Source organism: Eleutherodactylus coqui, chromosome 13 (genome assembly GCF_035609145.1).
Source record: "Eleutherodactylus coqui strain aEleCoq1 chromosome 13, aEleCoq1.hap1, whole genome shotgun sequence".
Taxonomy (NCBI): Eukaryota; Metazoa; Chordata; class Amphibia; order Anura; family Eleutherodactylidae; genus Eleutherodactylus; species Eleutherodactylus coqui.
In genome coordinates, this window is record NC_089849.1 from 88,145,480 (window position 1) to 88,165,008 (window position 19,529).

The 19,529-nt window shown below is 48.7% G+C and overlaps 2 non-coding genes across 2 annotated transcripts; both read left to right on the top strand.

Moving 5' to 3' along the window:
* The first annotated feature begins 915 nt into the window (after positions 1–915).
* Positions 916–1,022, top strand: LOC136588831 (U6 spliceosomal RNA). Its single transcript, XR_010787639.1, has one exon. It is a non-coding gene; the product is annotated as a U6 spliceosomal RNA (small nuclear RNA).
* A 14,816-nt stretch (positions 1,023–15,838) lies between these two features.
* On the top strand, positions 15,839–15,945 carry LOC136588832 (U6 spliceosomal RNA). Its single transcript, XR_010787640.1, has one exon. It is a non-coding gene; the product is annotated as a U6 spliceosomal RNA (small nuclear RNA).
* The last annotated feature ends 3,584 nt before the right edge of the window (positions 15,946–19,529 follow it).

The window sequence follows — 19,529 nt, forward strand, 5'->3', positions numbered from 1 at the left end:
TACCCTGTTGTACCACCTGTAGCTTGGATACAAGATGTAATACAGGTGGGCATGGAGGCTCTAGTACCCTGTTGCACTGCCTCTAGCTTGGATACCAGATGTGATACGGGTGGGCATGGAGGCTCTAGTACCCTGTTGCACTGCTTCTAGTTTGTATACCAGATGTGATACTGGCGGGCATGGCGGCATACAGGTTCTGTATGGTATCCTGTGGCATATTGCTCCACATTTGCTATGTAACTGAACCTTTAGATCATGCAAAGTTGTAGGTTGTAGAAGTTGGTCTCCCAGATGGTCCCATACATGTTATCTTGGTGATAAATTTGACCTGGCAGCCACGGAAGTGTGACAATGTTGTGGGACATTCCTGTGACCCCCTTGTGTGTGCGGCCGAGCACACTTGTCAGCTGATAGGTAAGGGCACGCATCGCTGTACTCCGGCCAGGGCAGACCGGTGGGCAGAAGGCGCTGCACTGCTGCACGCCCAGCCCTAATGCTATAGCGCCACGTCCAGCAGCAGTAGGCGTGAGCCGGCAATCACGTCCTAATGTGACCGTCAGCCAGTGGTGCAGCAGTGAGCAGCTGCTCTCCTGATGGAAGCAGAACGCTGCAGTCATCCGCAGTACATTCCACACCAGCTGCGCCTTCTGTGGTACAAGGTCCGTATTCCGAGACCAGCATTCTTCCCAGCATGCACTGCGGCTTCTTCTCATTTGCATATAACATTGTCACAAAATGCTCTTCAGTTTGGCCAAAATACTCTATATTAATGGGTTTTATTATTACAGGCATGACATATTAGGTAAAATATCACAGCAGGATACATTATTTTTAATTTATAAAAGTAATCTCTCCACAATGTAAGAACTTCTCTCCCGCGGGACCATAAATACCGCCGGGGCTGTCTGCAGTATCGTGCTTGCTTCGGCAGCACATATACTAAAATTGGAACGATACAGAGAAGATTAGCATGGCCCCTGCGCAAGGATGACACGCAAATTCGTGAGGCGTTCCATATTTTTGCACCGATTCTTCAATTAGAATTAAAAAAAAAATTCTAACATAACATTTTTTTCTCCTTATAGGTTTTAACTTGGAGTAATAATAATAATTGTCTCACGGTGCCACCACTAAAAGGTGTATTTTTTGTGTCATGTGACTACAGGCATACAGCAAATGTACCCGAGGCGCCATAACCACGTACAGTGTAACCCCCCCCCAGAAGTTGTGGGATGACACTTTTGTCTGTGTGATTGTAACGTTGTTATAAGTGAGTGATTACAATATCGGAGTAAAAGGATCATTTAGGCGACTTTCACACGGGCGACCCCCTATTTTGTGTCTGCAATATTTGGTTGCCAGCAATGCTTTTTTTTTAGAATAATCTCCCATCGCAGTGCTGACGGCCACAATAAAATTGCGCGATAAAAAATGTACAATTTTTTATTGCGAAAATGAATAGGACTTTCCATTATCAAAATTGCATCGCAACACAATCTTGTTGCATTGCGAGGCGATAAAAAGGAGCGGCTCCATAGCGAAACCTGGGAGATAAAAAGAATCGCACATCGCAGAAAGATAGAGCAGCCGTTATTTTTTGTTCTCTCAACATCACATCAGTGAAAACATCACAGATGGGAAGGAAACCGTTGGTTTCATAATCTGCTTTTTTACTGACTATCGCATCAGGCGAAAATCGCACGATTTTCTTGCCTGTGTGAAACCACCCTTATTGCGGAAAACTGATGCCTTGTACGAAGACTCCAGTACCCTGTTGTACCGCCTCTAGCTTAGATACAAGATGCGATACAGGCGGGCATGGAGGCTCTAGTATCCTGTTGTACCGCCTCTAGCTTGGATACAAGATGTGATACAGGCAGGCATAGAGGCTCTAGTACCCTGTTGTACCGCCTCAAGCTTGGATAGAAGATGTGATACGGGCGGGCATGGAGGCTCTAGTACCCTGTTGTACCGCCTCTAGCTTGGATACAAGATGTGATACAGGCGGGCATGGAGGCTCTAGTACCCTGTTGTACCGCCTCTAGCTTGGATACAAGATGTGATACAGGCGGGCATAGAGGCTCTAGTACCCTGTTGTACCGCCTCTAGCTGGGATACAAGATGTGATACGGGCGGGCATGGAGGCTCTAGTACCCTGTTGTACCGCCTCTAGGTTGGATACAAGATGTGATACGGGTGGGCATGGAGGCTCTAGTACCCTGTTGTACCGCCTCTAGCTTGGATACAAGATGTGATACAGGTGGGCATGGAGGCTCTAGTACCCTGTTGTACCGCCTCTAGCTTGGATACAAGATGTGATATAGACAGGCATGGAGGCTCTAATACCCTGTTGTACCACCTCTAGCTTGGATACAAGATGTGATACAGACAGGCATGGAGGCTCTAGTACCCTGTTGTACTGCCTCTAGTTTGGATACAAGATGTGATACAGGCGGGCATGGAGGCTCTAGTACCCTGTTGTACCGCCTCTAGCTTGGATACAAGATGTGATACGGGCGGGCATGGAGGCTCTAGTACCCTTTTGTACCGCCTCTAGCTTGGATACAAGATGTGATACAGGTGGGCATGGAGGCTCTAGTGCCCTGTTGTACCGCCTCTAGCTTGGATACAAGATGTGATATAGACAGGCATGGAGGCTCTAATACCCTGTTGTACCACCTCTAGCTTGGATACAAGATGTGATACAGACAGGCATGGAGGCTCTAGTACCCTGTTGTACCGCCTCTAACGTGGATACAAGATGTGATACAGGCGGGCATGGAGGCTCTAGTACCCTGTTGTACCGCCTCTAGCTTGGATACAAGATGTGATACGGGCGGGCATGGAGGCTCTAGTACACTGTTGTACTGCCTCTAGCTTGGATACAAGATGTGATACAGGCAGGCATGGAGGCTCTAGTACCCTGTTGTACTGCCTCTAGCTTGGATACAAGATGTGATACAGACAGGCATGGAGGCTCTAGTACCCTGTTGTACCACCTCTAGCTTGGATACAAGATGTGATACAGGCAGGCATGGAGGCTCTAGTACCCTGTTGTACCGCCTCTAGCTTGGATACAAGATGTGATACAGGTGGGCATGGATGCTCTAGTATCCTGTTGTACTGCCTCTAGCTTGGATACAAGATGTGATACAGGCGGGCATGGAGGCTCTAGTACCCTGTTGTACCGCCTCAAGCTTGGATACAAGATGTGATACGGGCGGGCATGGAGGCTCTAGTACCCTGTTGTACCGCCTCTAGGTTGGATACAAGATGTGATACGGGCGGGCATGGAGGCTCTAGTACCCTGTTGTACCGCCTCTAGCTTGGATACTAGATGTGATACAGTTGGGCATGGAGGCTCTAGTACCCTGTTGTACCGCCTCTAGCTTGGATACAAGATGTGATATAGACAGGCATGGAGGCTCTAATACCCTGTTGTACCACCTCTAGCTTGGATACAAGATGTGATACAGACAGGCATGGAGGCTCTAGTACCCTGTTGTACTGCCTCTAGCTTGGATACAAGATGTGATACAGGCGGGCATGGAGGCTCTAGTACCCTGTTGTACCGCCTCTAGCTTGGATACAAGATGTGATACGGGCGGGCATGGAGGCTCTAGTACCCTGTTGTACCGCCTCTAGCTTGGATACAAGATGTGATACGGGCGGGCATGGAGGCTCTAGTACACTGTTGTACTGCCTCTAGCTTGGATACAAGATGTGATACAGACAGGCATGGAGGCTCTAGTACCCTGTTGTACCACCTGTAGCTTGGATACAAGATGTGATATGGGCGGGCATGGAGGCTCTAGTACCCTGTTGTACCGCCTCTAGCTTGGATACAAGATGTGATACAGGCCGGCATGGAGGCTCTAGTACCCTGTTGTGCCGCCTCTAGCTTGGATACAAGATGTGATACAGGTGGGCATGGAGGCTCTAGTACCCTGTTGTACCGCCTCTAGCTTGGATACAAGATGTGATACAGACAGGCATGGAGGCTCTAGTACCCTGTTGTACCGCCTCTAGGTTGGATACAAGATGTGATACAGGCGGGCATGGAGGCTCTAGTACCCTGTTGTACCGCCTCTAGCTTGGATACAAGATGTGATACGGGCGGGCATGGAGGCTCTAGTACCCTGTTGTACTGCCTCTAGCTTGGATACAAGATGTGATACAGGCGGGCATGGAGGCTCTAGTACCCTGTTGTACCGCCTCTAGCTTGGATACAAGATGTGATACGGGCGGGCATGGAGGCTCTAGTACCCTGTTGTACCGCCTCTAGCTTGGATACAAGATGTGATACAGGCGGGCATGGAGGCTCTAGTACTCTGTTGTACCACCTCTAGCTTGGATACAAGATGTGATACAGGTGGGCATGGATGCTCTAGTATCCTGTTGTACTGCCTCTAGCTTGGATACAAGATGTGATACAGACAGGCATGGAGGCTCTAGTACCCTGTTGTACCACCTCTAGCTTGGATACAAGATGTGATACAGGCAGGCATGGAGGCTCTAGTACCCTGTTGTACCACCTCTAGCTTGGATACAAGATGTGATACAGGCTGGCATGGAGGCTCTAGTACCCTGTTGTACCACCTCTAGCTTGGATACAAGATGTGATACAGGCAGGCATGGAGGCTCTAGTACCCTGTTGTACCGCCTGTAGCTTGGATACAAGATGTGATTTGGGTGGGCATGGAGGCTCTAGTACCCTGTTGCACTGCCTCTAGCTTGGATACCAGATGTGATACGGGTGGGCATGGAGGCTCTAGTACCCTGTTGCACTGCCTCTAGCTTGGATACAAGATGTGATACAGACAGGCATGGAGGCTCTAGTACCCTGTTGTACCACCTCTAGCTTGGATACAAGATGTGATACAGGCAGGCATGGAGGCTCTAGTACCCTGTTGTACCGCCTGTAGCTTGGATACAAGATGTGATTTGGGTGGGCATGGAGGCTCTAGTACCCTGTTGCACTGCCTCTAGCTTGGATACCAGATGTGATACGGGTGGGCATGGAGGCTCTAGTACCCTGTTGCACTGCCTCTAGTTTGGATGCAAGATGTGATACAGACGGGCATGGAGGCTCTAGTACCCTGTTGTACCGCCTCTAGCTTGGATACAAGATGTGATACGGGCGGGCATGGAGGCTCTAGTACCCTGTTGTACCGTCTCTAGCTTGGATACAAGATGTGATACGGGCGGGCATGGAGGCTCTAGTACCCTGTTGTACTGCCTCTAGCTTGGATACAAGATGTGATGCGGGCGGGCATGGAGGCTCTAATACCCTGTTGTACCGTCTCTAGCTTGGATACAAGATGTGACACGGGCGGGCATGGAGGCTCTAGTACCCTGTTGTACCGCCTCTAGCTTGGATACAAGATGTGATACAGACGGGCATGGAGGCTCTAGTACCCTGTTGTACCGCCTCTAGCTTGGATACAAGATGTGATACAGGCGGGCATGGAGGCTCTAGTACCCTGTTGTACCGCCTGTAGCTTGGATACAAGATGTGATTTGGGTGGGCATGGAGGCTCTAGTACCCTGTTGCACTGCCTCTAGCTTGGATACCAGATGTGATACGGGTGGGCATGGAGGCTCTAGTACCCTGTGATACCACCTCTAGCTTGGATACAAGATGTGATACAGTTGGGCATGGAGGCTCTAGTACCCTGTTGCACTGCCTCTAGCTTGGATACAAGATGTGATACAGACAGGCATGGAGGCTCTAGTACCCTGTTGTACCACCTCTAGCTTGGATACAAGATGTGATACAGGCAGGCATGGAGGCTCTAGTACCCTGTTGTACCGCCTGTAGCTTGGATACAAGATGTGATTTGGGTGGGCATGGAGGCTCTAGTACCCTGTTGCACTGCCTCTAGCTTGGATACCAGATGTGATACGGGTGGGCATGGAGGCTCTAGTACCCTGTTGCACTGCCTCTAGTTTGGATGCAAGATGTGATACAGGCGGGCATGGAGGCTCTAGTACCCTGTTGTACTGCCTCTAGCTTGGATACAAGATGTGATACGGGCGGGCATGGAGGCTCTAGTACCCTGTTGTACCGTCTCTAGCTTGGATACAAGATGTGATACGGGCGGGCATGTAGGCTCTAGTACCCTGTTGTACTGCCTCTAGCTTGGATACAAGATGTGATACAGGCCGGCATGGAGGCTCTAGTACCCTGTTGTGCCGCCTCTAGCTTGGATACAAGATGTGATACAGGTGGGCATGGAGGCTCTAGTACCCTGTTGTACCGCCTCTAGCTTGGATACAAGATGTGATACAGACGGGCATGGAGGCTCTAGTACCCTGTTGTACCGCCTCTAGCTTGGATACAAGATGTGATACAGGCGGGCATGGAGGCTCTAGTACCCTGTTGTACCACCTGTAGCTTGGATACAAGATGTGATACAGGCGGGCATGGAGGCTCTAGTACCCTGTTGTACCGCCTCTAGCTTGGATACAAGATGTGATACGGGCGGGCATGAAGGCTCTAGTACCCTGTTGTACCGCCTCTAGCTTGGATACAAGATGTGATACGGGCGGGCATGAAGGCTCTAGTACCCTGTTGTACCGCCTCTAGCTTGGATACAAGATGTGATACAGGCGGACATGGAGGCTCTAGTACCCTGTTGTACCGCCTCTAGCTTGGATACAAGATGTGATACGGGCGGGCATGGAGGCTCTAGTACCCTGTTGTACCGCCTCTAGCTTGGATACAAGATGTGATACAGACAGGCATGGAGTCTCTAGTACCCTGTTGTACTGCCTCTAGCTTGGATACCAGATGTGATACGGGTGGGCATGGAGGCTCTAGTACCCTGTTGCACTGCCTCTAGTTTGTATACCAGATGTGATACTGGCGGGCATGGCGGCATACAGGTTCTGTATGGTATCCTGTGGCATATTGCTCCATATTTGCTATGTAACTGAACCTTTAGATCATGCAAAGTTGTAGGTTGTAGAAGTTGGTCTCCCAGATGGTCCCATACATGTTATCTTGGTGATAAATTTGACCTGGCAGCCACGGAAGTGTGACAATGTTGTGGGACATTCCTGTGACCCCCTTGTAAGGCTTGAGGGACAGTTAGGAGGGAAAGCCTCATGGGATCTGGGAGCTTTATATACATGATGGATGGATGATATGTCACCTTCTATGGAGAAGGTTTTCTGGTTAACCATGATATGTTACAAAGGTCATTACTGGGTCAGATGAGATGGAAGAGAGTGAGTTCTGCCCAGTGATGGACTGGTTGGCAGCAGCACATGATTGGCTGAAGAAAAATGGCGGGAAATGCCTGTGGTTGTCAGGCAGAATCTGGTGGCCTGATAGTGGCTGGTGATTGGTCCAGAGGAATAAGCTGAGAGGAGCAGCAGTGATATATGGAGGTGCAGAGATGTGGGCCATCATCAGCTGGAAAGGAAGCAGCATCCCGGTGACAGCTCCCTGTTCCTGTCAGCTCCCCTCACAATTCCTGTCACAGCTTCAGATCCTCTGTGAAGATGAAGGACTTTCTGCAGCGCCTGATCGTCAGCGAGGATGAAGTGGTCAGTTAGGAACAGTTTCACAGATGTCTGGAATCCCCTGCGCTTCAGCTTAGAACTTGTCAGCAGTGCCGGCCAGGAGGAGCTGCAGAGGACATTGTGTGAACGCTTGTATCTGAGGAGGACTTGTCAGTAGAAAATTACCAGCGAAGCAAACGCAGAGGCTGCCTTTACCTTCATCCGATCGGAGGCGACTGAAACCTGGCAGCGGGAACAGTGCCCAGCAGATGCCAACGCCAGCAGGAACAGTGCCACCAGATGCCAACACCAAGTTCTGTACTGCTGTGCGTGCAGGGTACGGGTGAAGCTCGACAAGATGGCGACGGTCCCTCTGCCAAGTACTGTGCTGCTGTAATGGCAGGGTACAGGTGAAGCTGTACAAGTGGTGAGACCCCCGGTTACCAGGTGGTACCCCTGGTCACTGGCACCTGTGTATAGAAGGGTTTAGCTTGTGTACCAGTTGGGAGTGATTTCGCACGGCGGTTTTTGTGTTCAGTTTTTGGCGGGCCGGAGCCAGGAGCGGGTCTATTATGGGGAGGACATGGGAATCTTTCCATTATGCTTCCTCTCTGCTCCTGGCTTTGGCTTACAGGGTGCTGGGCATCGGGGCCGTCGTGTGAGCGCCCCCTAAGGTAGATTGGTCAGTTTTAAATGTGTTAGTGATAACCCTTACTAGGCTGTTGAGCTCTGAGGTAACTGAGCTCTGAGGTGACCACTGCATGCAGACTGTCAGCTCTAACCACTGCTTGGTATCTGTCAGCGGTGAGATAACTGGTCAGCTGTCAGCTCTGAGGTAACCACTGCATACAGGCAGTCAGCTGTGAGATAACTGGTCAGCTATCAGCTGTGAGGTAACCACTGCATGCAGGCAGTCAGCGGTGAGATAACTGGTCAGCTATCAGCTCTGAGGTAACTACTGCATGCAGGCAGTCAGCGGTGAGATAACTGGTCAGCTATCAGCTCTGAGGTAACTACTGCATGCAGGCAGTCAGACGTGAGATAACTGGTCACTTATCAGCTGTGAGGTAACCACTGCATGCAGGCAGTCAGCTGTGAGATAACTGGTCAGCTATCAGCTCTGAGGTAACTACTGCATGCAGGCAGTCAGCGGTGAGATAACTGGTCAGCTATCAGCTGTGAGGTAACCACTGCATACAGGCAGTCAGCTGTGAGATAACTGGTCAGCTATCAGCTGTGAGGTAACCACTGCATGCAGGCAGTCAGCTGTGAGATAACTGGTCAGCTATCAGCTCTGAGGTAACTACTGCATGCAGGCAGTCAGCGGTGAGATAACTGGTCAGCTATCAGCTCTGAGGTAACTACTGCTTGGTATCTGTCAGCGGTGAGATAACTGGTCAGCTATCAGCTCTGAGGTAACCACTGCATGCAGGCAGTCAGCGGTGAGATAACTGGTCACCTATCAGCTCTGAGGTAACCACTGCATGCAGGCAGTCAGCAGTGAGATAACTGGTCAGCTATCAGCTCTGAGGTAACCACTGCATGCAGGCAGTCAGCTGTGAGATAACTGGTCAGCTATCAGCTCTGAGGTAACCACTGCATGCAGGCAGTCAGCTGTGAGATAACTGGTCAGCTATCAGCTGTGAGGTAAGCACTGCATGCAGGCAGTCAGCTGTGAGATAACTGGTCAGCTATCAGCTGTGAGGTAACCACTGCATGCAGGCAGTCAGCTGTGAGATAACTGGTCAGCTATCAGCTCTGAGGTAACTACTGCATGCAGGCAGTCAGCGGTGAGATAACTGGTCAGCTATCAGCTCTGAGGTAACTACTGCGTGCAGGCAGTCAGCTGTGAGATAACTGGTCAGCTATCAGCTGTGAGGTAACCACTGCATGCAGGCAGTCAGCTGTGAGATAACTGGTCAGCTATCAGCTCTGAGGTAACTACTGCATGCAGGCAGTCAGCTGTGAGATAACTGGTCAGCTATCAGCTGTGAGGTAACCACTGCATGCAGGCAGTCAGCTGTGAGATAACTGGTCAGCTATCAGCTGTGAGGTAACCACTGCATGCAGGCAGTCAGCTGTGAGATAACTGGTCACCTATCAGCTGTGAGGTAACCACTGCTTGGTATCTGTCAGCGGTGAGATAACTGGTCAGCTATCAGCTGTGAGGTAACCACTGCATGCAGGCAGTCAGCTGTGAGATAACTGGTCAGCTATCAGCTCTGAGGTAACTACTGCATGCAGGCAGTCAGCTGTGAGATAACTGGTCACCTATCAGCTCTGAGGTAACTACTGCGTGCAGGCAGTCAGCGGTGAGATAACTGGTCACCTATCAGCTCTGAGGTAACCACTGCATGCAGGCAGTCAGCTGTGAGATAACTGGTCAGCTATCAGCTCTGAGGTAACCACTGCATGCAGGCAGTCAGCTGTGAGATAACTGGTCACCTATCAGCTGTGAGGTAACCACTGCATGCAGGCAGTCAGCTGTGAGATAACTGGTCAGCTATCAGCTCTGAGGTAACTACTGCATGCAGGCAGTCAGCTGTGAGATAACTGGTCACCTATCAGCTGTGAGGTAACCACTGCATGCAGGCAGTCAGCGGTGAGATAACTGGTCAGCTATCAGCTGTGAGGTAACCACTGCATGCAGGCAGTCAGCTGTGAGATAACTGGTCAGCTATCAGCTCTGAGGTAACCACTGCATGCAGGCAGTCAGCGGTGAGATAACTGGTCAGCTATCAGCTCTGAGGTAACCACTGCATGCAGGCAGTCAGCGGTGAGATAACTGGTCACCTATCAGCTCTGAGGTAACCACTGCATGCAGGCAGTCAGCTGTGAGATAACTGGTCAGCTATCAGCTCTGAGGTAACCACTGCATGCAGGCAGTCAGCGGTGAGATAACTGGTCACCTATCAGCTCTGAGGTAACGGCTGCCCGCAGTCTGTGGTTGAGGCGGCTGCTGCTGTTAATCAGATCTGGTTTATAATTACTTGTTGTTTTATAACTGTTACTTTCTTATAAAAATAATCAGAATCTAATGATGACCGGAGGAACAGAGACGGTTAATGATGGTTACCGGGGTGTTTGTGTCACCTCGGTGTAACTAGTTAGGTGGTTGTTAGACATCCTTGGGGCGCCTCACTACCTTGGTGTGTGGTTACATTTATGGGATCGAGGTAATGGAGCCGTGTGGGTACTGAGGTAAGAGCTGTGGGTACTGAGGTAAGAGCTGTGGGTACTGAGGTAAGAGCTGTGGGTACTGAGGTAAGAGCTGTGGGTACTGAGGTAAGAGCTGTGGGTACTGAGGTAAGAGCTGTGGGTACTGAGATAAGAGCTGTGGGTACTGAGGTAAGCTGTGGGTACTGAGGTAAGAGCTGTGGGTACTGAGGTAAGAGCTGTGGGTACTGAGGTAAGAGCTGTGGGTACTGAGATAAGAGCTGTGGGTACTGAGGTAAGAGCTGTGGGTACTGAGGTAAGAGCTGTGGGCACTGATGTAAGAGGTGTGGGTACTGATGTAAGATCTGTGGGTACTGAGGTAAGAGCTGTGGGTACTGAGGTAAGAGCTGTGGGTACTGAGATAAGAGCTGTGGGTACTGAGGTAAGAGCTGTGGGTACTGAGGTAAGAGCTGTGGGTACTGAGGTAAGAGCTGTGGGTACTGAGGTAAGAGCTGTGGGTACTGAGATAAGAGCTGTGGGTACGGAGGTAAGAGCTGTGGGTACTGAGATAAGAGCTGTGGGTACTGAGGTAAGAGCTGTGGGTACTGAGGTAAGAGCTGTGGGTACTGAGGTAAGAGCTGTGGGTACTGAGGTAAGAGCTGTGGGTACTGAGATAAGAGCTGTGGGTACTGAGGTAAGCTGTGGGTACTGAGGTAAGAGCTGTGGGTACTGAGGTAAGAGCTGTGGGTACTGAGGTAAGAGCTGTGGGTACTGAGATAAGAGCTGTGGGTACGGAGGTAAGAGCTGTGGGTACTGAGATAAGAGCTGTGGGTACGGAGGTAAGAGCTGTGGGTACTGAGGTAAGAGCTGTGGGTACTGAGGTAAGAGCTGTGGGTACTGAGGTAAGAGCTGTGGGTACTGAGGTAAGAGCTGTGGGTACTGCCATAAGGGCTCATATTGTGCCGCTCTCATCCATTTATGGTTGTTTTAGTCAGAAATCAGTACAAATTCCTTGCATCCAGGAAATAGAGTTTCCTGCAATAGGGCAGGACTAGAGTGAGGCCACCATATTGGAAGTAGGCCCGGCTCATTAAAGAAGGCTCCCAGTATGGCCTATATGTGCATGAGTTAAAGGGACTCAGCTGTGAAGGGGTTAATAAGTTAATTTCAGTTGTTTATGATCCTGATCTAGCTAAATTGCTAAGAACATAGCTGAGGGCAGAGTTGCCGGTCATTTTGATCCCCCCCTTTATTTTCAATTTGAGGTTGTCCCCTTTAAGGGCGCCCACCCACTGGCGTTTGCGATTTTCGTGCGTGAAAAACGCCGCGTTTTCGCGGCGTTTTTTGCCGCATTTTCGCGGCTTTTCCGTTAATTTCCATTGACTTTCATGGGTGCATTAGGAGAAAAATAAGGACACATATGCAACTGACAGTTCCTATGTTAAAAAACGCAACGCAACGCAACGCAAAACGCCAGTGGACAGGAGTACATTCAATTCTAATTGCTCTGCAGGAAAAACGCAAAACGCAAAGAAAAAAAAATCGCCAGTGGGTGGGCGCCCTAAGGGCGAGCACCCACTGGCGTTTTTTTACCTGCGTTTTGCGTTTTGCGTTTTTCCTGCACAGGCATAGAGATAACATGTGTTCCTGTCCACTGGCGGTTTTTTTGCATTGCGTTTGCGTTTTTAACATAGGAGCTGTCAGTTGCATATGTGTCCTTATTTTTCTCCATGGAAATTAATGGAAAAGCCGCGAAAACGCCGCGAAAAACGCCGCGGAAAACGGGCGGAAAAAACGCGGGGAACGCGGCGAAAACGCTGCGTTTTTTTCCCGCGGAAAACGCAAACGCCAGTGGGTGCTCGCCCTGAGGCTGATGCCACAGAAGGAGTCTATCTCCGCTCAGTGATTTATCATCTATCTTACCCACAAGCAGTCTTCTCTGAATGCTGAGGCGCTCCTGAGCTGCTGGCAGTAAGATATGCATCATGTGACTACATTGGCTTTATTATGGCCCTTCGGTCATGTGATGCAGTATTCGGATAACTTCTTATTGGTTGGGGTGTTAATTCTTTGGTTTCCGGTTTGGCGTTACCGATGGGATCTAAGGCATCCCACTATTATTTAGGACTATCCTCATTGTTACAGTAGGTGTGAGGAAGGAATGCCCTGATGTTGGTGTAATACACTACATAGATGGTTGTTGTTTATGGGGCATCATGGTAATGAGGGTATGCACAAGTTTTAGAGGGCATGTGGCCAGGATGGAGGATTTTGGGGTGCCGCTGGCGAACGGGAAAATTGTATGGCCGTGTACTCGGTTGGAGTTTTTAGCTATTTAATTGATAGCATTGTGATGGTTTTTCTAATTGCCAATGTCAGGGGTGTATAGTTTATGGGTTTAATTAGTCAGACATTATGTATGAAGGACGAATACATGGAGGGAGTTGCAGCCGTTAGCAGATCAGTCCTGTTTGGCTTCACAGGTGATTATTATTGGTCGCAGGTATTCCCGCAGGTCATGTGTGGTGATATGCGGTTGGAAGTCCCATACATCGCATGCGCGGATGTCAAGGGAGCTAAAGCAGCATTTAGTGCTATGGTTGGTATCTTTGACTTTAATGGTCAGTCAGCCTGGTGATGGGAGCTTGTGGAAGCGGAGGAGCTATCATGAGGTGCTGACATCAGTGGATAATGATTATGGAGTGATTGTTGGTAAGAGCCGGTCAGCACCAATTAATTCGTATGCTAGTCAGATTATGTCTAACATATAACCTCTTACTGATGTTAGAGATGGTCGGTGTGAGATTAATGCAGCTGCTATCTTATTGTCTTGTTTACGGATGCGCAATTCAGGGAAGAAGAGTCCAACATTCAGGATGCAGCGCTCATATAGCTCAGTTTGGAAGGTAATGTTGGGTATGGCTTTCTTTCAAAGATGGTATAATCTGGTACCTATTAATTGTTTTTCAGGTAGAGAGATTGATCAGAGGCTGTAAGGCGGTAGCTGATGCCGCTGATCAACGCTCTGCTATCACATTGAGCTTACAAGGGAAGTTGGTGAAAGTATTGCCTGAAGTGTGTAGATCAGCAGATGAGGTACAGCTGTTTAGACCTGACTTTGGGGCCTTAAGGATTTGTCCAACCATGGGAGCTTTATAATAATAATAATAAAATAAAAAAAAAAAAAAGACGAAATGGGTAAAGGGGTATGAATTCGCTTGTTTGCTCATTTTCATGAGAATATATGCTTGCTTAGGAATTTGCAGGTGTTTATGTGGCTATGCCTGCAAGCACCAGGTTCTTTGTTGATCCATGTACCCTGTTTCTCCGGTGATAAAACCTACCCGGAAATAAACCCTAGCAGGATTTTTCTGGACACTTGAACTTTAAGCCCTATTCCAAAATTAAGCCCTAGTTGAAGTTAATTAAAAAAAAAAACAAAAAAAAAACTGTAAATGTAAATAGTGCTAGGCAGTTATACATGGCAAAGTAAGATCTTGTGGAGCAAATTAGTAGAAGACCCTGTCTTGTTTTCGGGGAGCCAGGGATGATGGACAGTCATTATCTTGCTTTTAATGTAAAATGGTGCTTATTGGTTTACAGGTGCGGTTTTATTGAAGAAAAAGTAAACAGATGGGGATCATCTCAGTTTAAGTTGTACATGCGCCTGAATTATATGGTGTACTAATTCTTTTTTCATTTTAGGAGTTAAGAAAAGTATTGTGTGGATTGTTGGACCCTCCTTTGTGTACTAGCCTTGGAGAAGGGCAGCGGATCACTGTTGTTCTGAAAATTTGGGTTTGTACAGATCACAGTTTGAAATTTTTTGGCGCGGTAGCAGAGGTATGAGGTGGAGTGGATTAATGGCTAAACTGATGTATAAAGAGTCACGTGGGTTTGGAGTGTCACGTGGGTTTGGAGTGTCACGTGGGCCCTGTCCAGATGTTTTGATTTTACACTTAGGGGATAATGACATAGAAGAGAACACATTGATATGTCATGGGATATTGAAAGGGAGATGTGGAGCATTAAACAAGGTTCCAGATACAGTGATAGTTTTTTTCAGATATTGTTCCTAGTTTATTATGGTCATTGCCAAGGTCTGTATATAGTGAGAGAATTCGGAGAAGGGTTGACCTGGTGGTAGAGCTCATGCCAGGAGTGGATGTTTTCTTTTTAGACATGCTGATATGGAAGGTTTGGTTCCAGGATTGCATAGGAATGTTATAGTATACTTGTCAGAGATTGCGTTGGATATTTTTATTATGGATTTGTGTAGATAATTGAGGAGGCTGCGGGTGTTGGGGGGGCCATGTCATTAGTGGATGCCATGGCCTGGTGGGGGATTGTCGCCCGCATTAGGCGGGTGGGCAGGTAAACTTGGGGAGAGTTTGGTGGTGGTAAACTCGTGTCTGTAAGACAGAGTTTACATGAACTGTTATGGTTATTGATTGGTTAATAAACTTGGGTCTGTAAAACAGAGTTTACAGCAAGTGTTATGGTTATTATTGGTTATATTTCTCCCCAAATGTTTGTAACCCCGTTAATAAACACCGCGGCCTTATTTATCCAATATTGGTGTCTGTGTCGGTTATTTATAAGAGTTTGGTAAGGTTTTAATAAAGCGTAAGATCCCATGTGTGTGCGGCCGAGCACACTTGTCAGCTGATAGGTAAGGGCACGCATCGCTGTACTCCGGCCAGGGCAGACCGGTGGGCAGAAGGCGCTGCACTGCTGCACGCCCAGCCCTAATGCTATAGCGCCACGTCCAGCAGCAGTAGGCGTGAGCCGGCAATCACGTCCTAATGTGACCGTCAGCCAGTGGTGCAGCAGTGAGCAGCTGCTCTCCTGATGGAAGCAGAACGCTGCAGTCATCCGCAGTACATTCCACACCAGCTGCGCCTTCTGTGGTACAAGGTCCGTATTCCGAGACCAGCATTCTTCCCAGCATGCACTGCGGCTTCTTCTCATTTGCATATAACATTGTCACAAAATGCTCTTCAGTTTGGCCAAAATACTCTATATTAATGGGTTTTATTATTACAGGCATGACATATTAGGTAAAATATCACAGCAGGATACATTATTTTTAATTTATAAAAGTAATCTCTCCACAATGTAAGAACTTCTCTCCCGCGGGACCATAAATACCGCCGGGGCTGTCTGCAGTATCGTGCTTGCTTCGGCAGCACATATACTAAAATTGGAACGATACAGAGAAGATTAGCATGGCCCCTGCGCAAGGATGACACGCAAATTCGTGAGGCGTTCCATATTTTTGCACCGATTCTTCAATTAGAATTAAAAAAAAAATTCTAACATAACATTTTTTTCTCCTTATAGGTTTTAACTTGGAGTAATAATAATAATTGTCTCACGGTGCCACCACTAAAAGGTGTATTTTTTGTGCCATGTGACTACAGGCATACAGCAAATGTACCCGAGGCGCCATAACCACGTACAGTGTAACCCCCCCCAGAAGTTGTGGGATGACACTTTTGTCTGTGTGATTGTAACGTTGTTATAAGTGAGTGATTACAATATCGGAGTAAAAGGATCATTTAGGCGACTTTCACACGGGCGACCCCCTATTTTGTGTCTGCAATATTTGGTTGCCAGCAATGCTTTTTTTTTAGAATAATCTCCCATCGCAGTGCTGACGGCCACAATAAAATTGCGCGATAAAAAATGTACAATTTTTTATTGCGAAAATGAATAGGACTTTCCATTATCAAAATTGCATCGCAACACAATCTTGTTGCATTGCGAGGCGATAAAAAGGAGCGGCTCCATAGCGAAACCTGGGAGATAAAAAGAATCGCACATCGCAGAAAGATAGAGCAGCCGTTATTTTTTGTTCTCTCAACATCACATCAGTGAAAACATCACAGATGGGAAGGAAACCGTTGGTTTCATAATCTGCTTTTTTACTGACTATCGCATCAGGCGAAAATCGCACGATTTTCTTGCCTGTGTGAAACCACCCTAATTGCGGAAAACTGATGCCTTGTACGAAGACTCCAGTACCCTGTTGTACCGCCTCTAGCTTAGATACAAGATGTGATACAGGCGGGCATGGAGGCTCTAGTACCCTGTTGTACCGCCTCTAGCTTGGATACAGGATGTGATACAGGCAGGCATGGAGGCTCTAGTACCCTGTTGTACCGCCTCTAGCTTGGATACAAGATGTGATACAGGCAGGCATGGAGACTTTAGTACCCTGTTGTACCGCCTCTAGCTTGGATACAAGATGTGATACAGGCGGGCATAGAGGCTCTAGTACCCTGTTGTACCGCCTCTAGCTTGGATACAAGATGTGATACAGGCAGGAATAGAGGCTCTAGTACCCTGTTGTACCGCCTCTAGCTTGGATACAAGATGTGATACAGGCGGGCATAGAGGCTCTAGTACCCTGTTGTACCGCCTCTAGCTGGGATACAAGATGTGATACGGGCGGGCATGGAGGCTCTAGTACCTTGTTGTACCGCCTCTAGGTTGGATACAAGATGTGATACGGGCGGGCATGGAGGCTCTAGTACCATGTTGTACCGCCTCTAGCTTGGATACAAGATGTGATACAGGTGGGCATGGAGGCTCTAGTACCCTGTTGTACCGCCACTAGCTTGGATACAAGATGTGATATAGACAGGCATGGAGGCTCTAATACCCTGTTGTACCACCGCTAGCTTGGATACAAGATGTGATACAGACAGGCATGGAGGCTCTAGTACCCTGTTGTACTGCCTCTAGCTTGGATACAAGATGTGATACAGGCGGGCATGGAGGCTCTAGTACCCTGTTGTACCGCCTCTAGCTTGGATACAAGATGTGATACAGGTGGGCATGGAGGCTCTAGTACCCTGTTGTACCGCCTCTAGCTTGGATACAAGATGTGATATAGACAGGCATGGAGGCTCTAATACCTTGTTGTACCACCTCTAGCTTGGATACAAGATGTGATACAGACAGGCATGGAGGCTCTAGTACCCTGTTGTACTGCCTCTAGCTTGGATACAAGATGTGATACAGGCATGGAGGCTCTAGTACCCTGTTATACCGCCTCTAGCTTGGATACAAGATGTGATACGGGCGGGCATGGAGGCTCTAGTACCCTGTTGTACCGCCTCTAGCTTGGATACAAGATGTGATACGGGCGGGCATGGAGGCTCTAGTACACTGTTGTACCGCCTCTAGCTTGGATACAAGATGTGATACAGACAGGCATGGAGGCTCTAGTACCCTGTTGTACCACCTGTAGCTTGGATACAAGATGTGATACGGGCGGGCATGGAGGTTCTGGTACCCTGTTGTACCGCCTCTAGCTTGGATACAAGATGTGATACAGGCCGGCATGGAGGCTCTAGTACCCTGTTGTACCGCCTCTAGCTTGGATACAAGATGTGATACAGGTGGGCATGGAGGCTCTAGTACCCTGTTGTACCGCCTCTAGCTTGGATACAAGATGTGATATAGATAGGCATGGAGGCTCTAATACCCTGTTGTACCACCTCTAGCTTGGATACAAGATGTGATACAGACAGGCATGGAGGCTCTAGTACCCTGTAGTACCGCCTCTAGGTTGGATACAAGATGTGATACAGGCGGGCATGGAGGCTCTAGTACCCTGTTGTACCGCCTCTAGCTTGGATACAAGATGTGATACGGGCGGGCATGGAGGCTCTAGTACCCTGTTGTACCGCCTCTAGCTTGGATACAAGATGTGATACGGGCGGGCATGGAGGCTCTAGTACCCTGTTGTACCGCCTCTAGCTTGGATACAAGATGTGATACAGGCGGGCATGGAGGCTCTAGTACCCTGTTGTACCGCCTCTAGCTTGGATACAAGATGTGATACAGGTGGGCATGGAGGCTCTAGTATCCTGTTGTACTGCCTCTAGCTTGGATACAAGATGTGATACGGGCTGGCATGGAGGCTCTAGTACCCTGTTGTACTGCCTCTAGCTTGGATACAAGATGTGATACAGACAGGCATGGAGGCTCTAGTACCCTGTTGTACCACCTCTAGCTTGGATACAAGATGTGATACAGGCAGGCATGGAGGCTCTAGTACCCTGTTGTACCACCTCTAGCTTGGATACAAGATGTGATACAGGCAGGCATGGAGGCTCTAGTACCCTGTTGTACCACCTGTAGCTTGGATACAAGATGTGATACGGGTGGGCATGGAGGCTCTAGTACCCTGTTGCACTGCCTCTAGCTTGGATACAAGATGTGATACGGACGGGCATGGAGGCTCTAGTACCCTGTTGTACTGCCTCTAGCTTGGATACAAGATGTGATACAGACAGGCATGTATGCTCTATTACCCTGTTGTACCGCCTCTAGCTTGGATACAAGATGTGATACAGGCAGGCATGGAGGCTCTAGTACCCTGTTGTACCACCTGTAGCTTGGATACAAGATGTGATACAGGCAGGCATGGAGGCTCTAGTACCCTGTTGTACCGCCTCTAGCTTGGATACAAGATGTGATACGGACGGGCATGGAGGCTCTAGTACCCTGTTGTACTGCCTCTAGCTTGGATACAAGATGTGATACAGACAGGCATGTATGCTCTAGTACCCTGTTGTACCGCCTCTAGCTTGGATACAAGATGTGATACAGGCAGGCATGGAGGCTCTAGTACCCTGTTGTACCACCTCTAGCTTGGATACAAGATGTGATACAGGCGGGCATGGAGGCTCTAGTACCCTGTTGTACCGCCTCTAGCTTGGATACAAGATGTGATACGGGCGGGAATGGAGGCTCTAGTACCCTGTTGTACCGCCTCTAGCTTGGATACAAGATGTGATACAGGCAGGCATGGAGGCTCTAGTACCCTGTTGTACCGCCTCTAGCTTGGA